Source organism: Psilocybe cubensis, mitochondrion (genome assembly GCF_017499595.1).
Source record: "Psilocybe cubensis strain MGC-MH-2018 mitochondrion, complete sequence, whole genome shotgun sequence".
Lineage (NCBI taxonomy): Eukaryota > Fungi > Basidiomycota > Agaricomycetes > Agaricales > Agrocybaceae > Psilocybe > Psilocybe cubensis.
In genome coordinates this window covers 29,977-39,901 of record NW_025952838.1, presented here as the reverse complement: position 1 = coordinate 39,901, position 9,925 = coordinate 29,977, and the positions used below count along the sequence as shown (strand labels likewise).

The 9,925-nt window shown below is 28.8% G+C and overlaps 1 non-coding gene across 1 annotated transcript; it reads left to right on the top strand.

The window, feature by feature from the left end:
- The first annotated feature begins 9,189 nt into the window (after positions 1-9,189).
- On the top strand, positions 9,190-9,276 carry JR316_0013462. The gene has a single exon. It is a non-coding gene; the product is annotated as a tRNA-Ser (tRNA).
- The last annotated feature ends 649 nt before the right edge of the window (positions 9,277-9,925 follow it).

Sequence of the window (9,925 nt, the reverse complement as noted above, 5' to 3'; positions counted from 1 at the left end):
TTATGGATCCAAATTGGTTAACTGGTTTTAGTAGTGGTGAAGGCTGTTTTCACGTAAGATTAAAAACTCAAGGAAATCTAAATTAGGTATTCAAGTATCTTTATTATTTAAAATATCTCAACATGTTAGAGATAAGGAATTAATGAAAAGTATTATAGATTATTTAGACTGTGGTAATATAAGTAAAATTTCTACTTGCCTTTGCCCCTTGGGGCAGCAGGCCAAGGGGAATAGATTATACAGTTATTAGATATTTAAACCTGATCTTAAAAATTATTCCTTTTTTCGATAAATATAAGATAATTGGAGTAAAGCATCAAGATTATTTAGACTTCAAAAGAGTTGCTGAATTAATGAAAACTAAAGAGCACTTAACTACATTAGGCTTAGAAAAAATTAAGGAAATAAAAAAAGGTATGAATAAAGAAAGATAATTAAACCCTTAAAAAAAAATAAAAAAAAAATTAAAACTCTCGGGATGATTGCATGATAAATTTGATCACCATGAATACGGTAGGTTACTATGGGATATTACAACCTTTCGCTGATGCTTTAAAATTGATTCTAAAAGAAACTGTTATACCTTCTCAATCTAATAAAGTAATTTTTTACTTAGCTCCAGTATCTACACTTGTATTTAGTTTATTAGGTTGGGCTGTAATACCTTTTGGTCAAGGTTTAGTTTTATCCGATTTGACCTTAGGTATTTTATATACTTTAGCTTTATCTTCTTTAGGTGTTTACGGTATACTCTTAGCAGGTTGGTCCGCAAATTCAAAATATGCTTTTTTAGGTTCTTTACGTTCTACAGCAGCAATGATATCTTATGAATTAATATTAAGTTCTGCTATATTAATAATAATTTTATTAAGTGGTAGTTTAAATTATATTACAATAATTGAAATACAACAATCTATTTGGTTTATAGTTCCATTATTACCAGTTTTCATATTTTATTTTATTGCTGTTTTAGCTGAAACTTCTAGAACTCCTTTTGATTTACAAGAGGCTAAGGATTGCATCGCCTGCTTATTTTAAGGTATAAGCACGATAAGTTTAAAAGATTTGGCCTCTTTTTTTGTTATATAATAATATTACCTTTTCCTTAGCCTTGCAATTAAGCAAAGGCAAGGGAAAGTATAACAAAAAGTTAAAGTTCGCTATATGCTGGAAACTCCTAAAACTTAAAGTACTCATCAAATTAATATTATTATTTGGAAGTGAAAATCTTAAAGATATTACAATGGACAATCAGCAGGAAACCAAATTGTCTTTAAATTTTTAAATTAGACAAGAGTAGGATCCTCAGAGACTACACGCGATCATTGAATATATTTTCAATATGATATAGTCCAATCTTTAGTTGAAAGACAAAGGGAATAGAAATATAACAATATAGCAGTTTTCTTTTCTAGCTTACGATAAGCCTAGATAGATATATAAAAATACTAGGATACAAAATGCCTTAAAAAAAAAAAAGTATCTTTTTTTTTTAACTATTTTTATTTACTGTTATTATAACACAAGTATTAGATGTACTGAGTATTGCTCCCGTAAGGGAGTTAAACTTAACTAATTATATAGATGTAGCCTTAATAAATTGTACATTAATGAATACAATAGTTACACCTGCTTGTGCAAAAGTAGCTTTAGTTAAATCAACTCCGTTAAAAACATATAAGTTAACTTCTACGATAGCAAATTCTACTTTGCTTCAAGATTTAAGATCTGATCTATATAAAAAGGGAGGAGTTTATGGTTTCATTCATTTACCAGATGGCAAACAATATATAGGGTCAAGTAAAAATTTATATAATAGATTTTTATATCATATTAAAGGTAAAAGCTCTAATTTAAGATTACGCTTCGCAGAGAGTTATTGCTAATTCTGGGTTAGATAATTTTATTTTTGTTATTTACTATTTTCACACCGATCCTAAGATATTGCTAACGGATGCTGAAACAAAAATTATTAAAAGTTTTAAATTTAAAACTTTATATAATTTTAAAAAAGAAGCTATATCTATGCTTGGTTATAGACATACCCGAAAAGCAATAGAAAAATGCGATCTAGATATCTCAATAAAAACAATCATCCAATGTTCGGTAAAAACATAGCCTAGAGGCTTTAAAAGCAATAAGTAAGCCTGGTGTATTAAATAGTATGTTTAATAAAAAACATAGTATTGAAACAAAAAATAAAATGTCTTTAACTCTTGCCTCCTTCTGCTCTTGCTTTTGCAATCGCAGAAGCAAGGGTGCGAGGCTACGAGCAGAGGTCAAAAGTAAAAAACCTATAGGCTTATTTAATCAAAATAATGTTTTAATCAAAACTTATGTTAACCAAGTAGTATTAGCACAAGAATTTGATGTTAATAAAAGCACTATCTGTAGATATTTAAAATCTGGTAAATTATTTTTACCCTTGCTATCGTAATTTTTTTTTTACTTCCCTTGCTTTGGCTTAGCAGCCTAAGCTGTAATTTTTTTTTTAAAAAAATAACAAAAGAAAAAAAAAAAAATTACGGCCGGTAGCGACTAATTTTTTTAACTTCCCTTGCTTTGGCTTAGCAGTCGCGTACGCGATAGCTGTAATTTTTTTAAAAAAAAAATAACAACCGGTAGCCGCTAGCGATCGCTAGCGAGAAAAAAAATTACAAAAGGGAAAATATTTTATTAAATTAATTTAATATTTTATAAAAGAAAAGACTCATAGTACATTAATAAATGTTCTTAAATATGTACTAGTGACAAGTTAGCTATTGTTATTGTTATTATTTATTGTTATATTTCTCTCCAACACCTGCATATGCATTAAGTTGATCAAAAATAATATAATTCTTGGAATCAGAATTAGTTGCAGGTTTTTTCACAGAACATTCATCAGTTCCATTTGTATTTTTCTTTTTAGGAGAATATTCTTCAATAGTATTATTTAGTTGTATAACTGCTATTTTTTTTCTAGGTGGTTATAATTTACCTGAATTATTTATTAATGAAAGTGTGTTTAATTTACAAGCTATTATATTAGGTCTTAAAACTTGTATTTTCACTTTCTTTTTTGTTTGGTTTAGAGCAACTTTACCTAGATTACGTTATGATCAACTAATAAGCTTGTGTTGGTTAAATCTTTTACCTGTAGCGGTAGCATTTATAATTTTAGTTCCAAGTATATTAATAAGTTTTGATATATCCCCTTATTAAATTAAAAAAATTAAGCGCTTCGCTTATTTTTTTATAATATTCCCTTGCTTTGGTTTAGCAGCCTAAGCTGCGGGCAAAAGAAAAAATTAGTCGGTAGCGCAGAGAACTCGACATATTTCCAGTTAAAGTAAACGATATATATCTTAATTTACCTTGCACTTCTTTCATGTTCTAGATTAGGTAGTAACCTCCTGTGCTAAACGCTTATTTTTTTTTAGGTAGACAAAAAAAATAAGCGTTACGGTTTCTTTTAAAAATTAAGTGATTATTTTTTTATTAATACTATTTTTTTAATTAAAAAAATATACTTTTTTTGTTCTCTTTTTTTTTTTTTCTCGCTTTGGATCGCTAGCGGCTGAACTTTTTTTTTATTTTTAAAAATATAAGCAAAGCGGCTACCGGAATTTTTCTTTAACTAAATAGTTAAAGAAAAAAAAAATAAAGTAAATTTTTTTATTACTTTTGTAATTTTTTTTTAGTTCCCTTGCTTTGGCTTAGCAGCCTAAGCAAGGGAAGTAAAAAAAAAAAATTACGATAGCAAGGGAACATAAATTAAGTAATAACATTAAAAAAAATTATTGCGCAGAGAACAAAAAAAGTACTAAAAATTAGGCTATTATAATCTTATAATATTGGAGAATAGTTAATCTTGTTTACCCCCCCCCCCTCAATCTATTTATTTATAATGTTCTAATATAATTATATAATAAAGGTTTTGTTTACCTTTCCTTATTTATTTAAAAGCAATCTCTATTTATGCGAAGCGCTTAACTTTTCTTTGTGGAAAAGACTCCCTCTGCCTAAGGCGAAGACCTTCGCCTTAGGCAGATAAGTGCGAAGTATGAAGCGTGAAGCGCTTCTCAGAGAGGAGCCACGCAGAATTTTATAGTTTCTATATAAATATAATAAAAGAAGTGTTAACTTTAGTTAGAGTAGTCCTCAAATAAGATTTAATTAAAGGTATAACAAAACAAACAACTTTTTTTTTTAAAATTAAGTTAAGCATTCTGCTGCGCGCTACTAAACAAGAAGTAAACAATAAGAACAAGAAGTAAACAAGAAGGAACTATAAGGAAATAGAAAGAAACAAGAAGGGCTAATATCTCCTCCCTGTTAATTTTCCCGCAACGCGAGTAATGGCAGGGAGTCCTGTGATCTAGTTTACTACTTAATGTAAGGGTAGGATTACTCTATAAATTAGGTTAGATTAGTAGCAATCAATATTAAATAAACAATACTTTTTGAAGTAATCAAATCATTAGTGTGTTAATTACACTTAAAATTTTTGATGTTCTTAATTATTTTAACTATATATTTATATAGAAACTATAAAATTCAATGAAATCAACTAATTGTCTTAAAGAGAGTGTTTTATTAGAAAATATTAATATTAATGCTGAAGAAACAACCCCAAGCCTAACTCAATTAAAAAAAGTACAAAGTAAATTCCAATACTTTCCTTACCATTTAGTAGATGCTTCACCTTGGCCTATCTTGTTAAGTTTTTCCTTATTAAATTTAACAGTAGGAGCTGTATCTTATTTCCATGGTTATATTAATGGAGGTAATACTTTAAGCTTAGGTTTAATCTTAACTACATTAGGAATGATCTTATGGTTTAAAGATGTTGTAGTAGAAGGTTCATATTTAGGACACCATACAAAAGAAGTTAAAAATGGGTTAATGATAGGAGTTTTATTATTTATAGTTAGTGAAGTTTTTGCTTTCTTATCTGTATTTTGGGCTTACTTTCATTCAAGCTTATCTCCAAGTATAGAAATAGGAGGGGTTTGGCCTCCTTTAGGTATAACACCTTTAGATCCCTTTGCTATACCTTTACTTAATACTTTCTTATTATTAAGTAGTGGAGCTTTTATAACTTATGGTCACCATGCTTTAATAGCCGGAAATAGAAAAGCTGCTATAAATGGAGTATTTTTAACTATAATCTTAGCTATAATTTTTACTGCTTTACAGTATTTTGAATACTCTGAAGCTAGTTTTACTATGGCTGATGGTGCATATGGTTCAGCTTTTTATGCTTCTACAGGTTTACATGGATTAACTAAGGTAGTCCCTTTAAATTTTAAATCTTACTATTGAAAGAAAAAACTAATTATGCCTCCTTATTTTTGTGTAAAAAAAATAAGGAGAGAGAGGGTACAATAGAAAAGCCTTCTAAATTACGAATAATTATTTCTGCTCGCCCCTCCATATCCGAGAGGACTCTTTATTCTAAAAATAAGAATAAAAATGCAGAGTTAAAAAAAAAGACAAATCTTTTTTTTAAACCCAGCTTTACTTGGAAGAAAGGAGTTAAAGAATTTTATTTAGATTCTGAATTTTTAGAGTGGTTTTCTGGTTTTACCGATGCTGAGGGTAATTTTAATCTAACGTTACGTAAATTAAATAATAATAAATATACTAGTGCAATGTTAACTTTCCAAATAGGTTTACATATTGATGATTTATCCATATTAGAAAAAATAAAAAATACATTAAATTGTGGACATATTTCAATTTCAGGCTCTAAATGTAATTATGCTGTTAATGATATAGCTTCATTAACACAAGTTATATTACCTATTTTCAATTTTGTGAAATTAAATAGTTCTAAATTTTTTCAATTTATTCTTTTCGAGAAAGCTATTAATCTTTTTAAAGATAAAAAGCATTTAACTCCAGAAGGTAAATTAGAAATGTTAGATCTTTATTTTAAATTTAAATTTCCTAGTTTAGCTCCTAACCCTAAAGATGTTAATTTACCTCCATTAACTTTATCTTGGTTAGGCGGCTTTACAGATGGAGACGGTTGTTTTTCAATAGGTAAATATAAACCAAGATTAAGATATGAAAACCATGAAAAAGAAATTGAATTATTCAAAAGAATAAAAACTTTATTAAATACAGACTCCAATTTAAATATAACAAAACCACGAATTAATAGACTTAATTCAAATCCTACAGTTTGTTTAGACATAACAGAAATACAGTTTTTAAGGAAAAATGTCATATCTATTTTTTCTAAATATGGTATTTTAAAAACTAAAAAATTAAAGGATTTTAAGGATTGGTCTATTGTGGTAGACTTATATTATTTAGGTTATCATTTAATACCTGAAGGTCAGTCCATTATTACTGAGATTAAAAAAGGATGGAATAATTTTAGACTTTCTACGCATTCTTTAAATATTAAAGATATGATAGAAGATTCAAATAATAAACCTTACTACTTAGTCCCTATCTCTCCGAAGGAGGCAACTTGTGGGGATTCCTTCGGAGAGAATAAGGAGATAAATAATTCATCAAAGGATTTAAGATTAATAAATCTTTATTTAACGCCTTCTCCTTATGAGATTAAAAATGGTATAAGATTTATTAGAGGTACAAATAAATTTGTATCTGAAAGTTTAAAAATTATCGCTATAGATAATCTTAATAATAGATCAGTTTTCTCTAGTATAAAAGAATGCGCTCTTGCTTTAAATTTGGATAGATCAAAAATTAAAAACTCTTTATTAACAGGGGTAGTATATAAAAATTATAAATTTAGCTATTGTTAAGTTTAAACACTTCATCCCAAAAAAAATAGGGACTCCTATTAAAAAGATGGGTGATTTTACCTTTGTTTTTTTTTTCGCTAAGGCTATTATAAGATTAAAATTTTTAGAAAATAGGGTTAAATACAAGGAGTTCCTTAATTAAGTTAAGCTAACTCGCTAATCTTAATTTTTTTATTTCAGGCGAGTGGTCCTATCTGCCGCTTATTTTTTTTTAAAAAAATAAGCGGCATTAAAAAAAAGTACTTTTTTTTAGCACGCTAATTTTTTTTTTTACAAAAAAAAAAATAAGCGATACATAAAAAAAAGAGGGATAGCATACAACTTATAATTAAGGATAATTTGTTACCAAGCATATATAAATATAAATATCAGTATATATGAAGGTTCAACGACTAGTAGGTGAGTATTATATTAACAATAACCCTGCCACGAAATCCCTACGATATTATTAAATTAATATTGATGACATAGTCTGAACTTATCTGTAAAGATAAGAAGTAGTGAATAAAGAGTCGCTACGATAACAATTTTGTCCACGTTATAATAGGTACATTATTTATTGCTGTAGCATTCTTTAGAATTATTAATTATAATTTAACAACAAAACACCATAATGGGTTTGAGTCTAGTATTCTATACTGGCACTTTGTGGATGTTGTTTGGTTATTCTTATTTGTTGCTGTTTATTTTTGGGGTAATACTTAATATCGCTTATTCTTTTTCTTTTTGTTTAAAATTTTTATCGTGTTGCTATTTTGTTAAAAAAATAAGCAATGGCCTATATTCAAAAAAAGGCAAAATAAATAAAATATATGAAAGTGGATAGTTATTCCTCTCCTCCTCTGCGAAGCGCGAAGCGCGAAGCGCGAAGCGCGAAGCGCGAAGCGCGAAACGCGAAGCGCGAAACGCGAAGCGCGAAACGCGAAGCCTATTAAAAGAGAGGATGATAATATAAATTTAATATCTATTACTAGATATAAGTTAGCAAATTGCCAGCCATAAAGTTAATTAGAAAGGATAGAATAAAACTTCACTTAATAGAGAAATTTCTGCTTTGTCCTTAAATTTTTTTTTACACTCGACTCCTATAAAAGGAATCTCCCTTATTTTTTTTTAAGAATAACACGCGGCGCCTAATTAAAATTAGCGAAAGTCGCGTTGCGAGAGCATTGGAACACAAGATTTAGATAATAACAGAGGATATGTTAAATTCCGCTATAAAAGTTGGGAGGGTACTAACTCTCGTCAAAGCTTATTAAGTGAATATAATTTAATTAATATGCTTTAATTTATACCTATCTTTAATAAAGTTTTTTATATAACAATTTGGTTTACTACTACTCCTCTACTCCTATACTTTAAGGATAGGAGGAGTAAAATATAGGTTTATTAGATGAAAATAGACCTCCTAGCCTATTTAATAATCCCGCCACTCCTCTTTATTTCGCTATTTTTTTTTTGATTCCTGCTTAATCAGTTATATTTTTATAATGTCTTCCGCGGCGCTATGCCATAGCAGAGACATTAAAAATTTATAAGCGCTTATAAAAAAAATAGCGCGATAGCGCTTAGGGGGGGGGGGGGGTTATTTAAAAAAAAATGAGGGTTATATTAGAGAGATAAATTAAGATTTTATATAAAATTAAAATTTAGAGATAATACAAAAATAAGTTATTTAAGAAATAAATAAAAGTAGATTACGACATAACTTTATATTAAATTAAACTTATCCTCAAATATTATTAAATATCGTTTCTGTCGCGTACGCGGTCGCTAGCGACTAATTTTTTTTTACTTTTGTTATTTTTTTTTAAAAAAATAACAAAAGAAAAAAAAATTACCAAAGTAAGGGAATATTTAAAAAAAAATAAGCAAAGCGCAGCCTCTCTGCAAAGCGCTAATTTCTTTATAGTAAACAGCAAAGCGACGCAACGCTAATTTTTTTTATTTAAAAAAAAAATGGCGGGATGACACCTTCCTATATCTGCAAAAGTTAGTATTGTATAGCTATACTTTTCCTTTGCTATTCTCCCAAATAAACTTATAGAGTATAGTTTTGTTTTCAAAGGTTTAGTTTAGGTAGTAATAGCAAACATCTCTTTCTATAAGTTAAAGCTTATGAATTTACAGCATAGTTCCCTAAACGAGTGCTTGTTTAGTTGAGAGAATAGTAGAATATAAAATTAATAATAACTAACAGCCAAACTAGATTGTTGAGAGGTAGAATAATATAACTATTTATTCATTCTGCGCTAGCGACTAATTAATACCTATTATTAAATTTTAAACTATATGAATTTTCTCCCTCCGAAACGAGTCCTGACTTACTATACTACAGAGATGCTTTAGAGCCAGAGTAGCAAGCCTTGCATAACAAGAAAATGCATAGGACTTTTTTTAAACTATATTAATATAAGTATAAGGAAATTTGTTAGAGTGGTTTAATAAGTTCGTCTTGAAAACGAATGCTGAATCAAATCAGCCGTAGGTTCGAATCCTACAATTTCCGTTTTATTTAACCTTCTTCATTGGACTTACAGCTATAGGTTAGGTAAATAAATAACTCCAGTTCATGACTAGCCTCAGATTTTTATTACTTTCCTTGATTTTTTTTTTCTTTAATTTCCTTCTTATTTTTTCTTTCTTTCGCTCCTAAGGAGAGCTAATAAGGAGAGCTTAGATAATTTTTTTAAATTTATTGGGGGGGGGGGGGGGGGGATAATTAATAAATTTAAAAAAATTTATTTTACTATAACACCAATACTCCCTACCACTCTATCCCTGAACCTACCCCCCCCCCATTCGTTTAAAACTATAAGTAAATTCGCTAACGCTCTAAGCGAGACAGTCAACCTCCCGCTGGCGAAAATAGAGAGCGTGGCGTAAATTGCGGAAGCTAGCGCACAAGGTTAGGACGGCCTAATCTATTTATAATCACTCTATTGGTGGGTATTGGCGTGATGTTTCACTTATAAATAAATTAAACAAATAATTTATAAATTTAAACCTATCAATAAATTCTACCTACTACTTTAGCTAGGTAAAGAAAGATACTCTCGCCACTTTTGCACACGACTCTTTGACTATATCATAAAATATAATAGGGGAAGGTAAATAAGAGCGAAGATAGACAATAGATAAATTTAAGGTTTGATTCC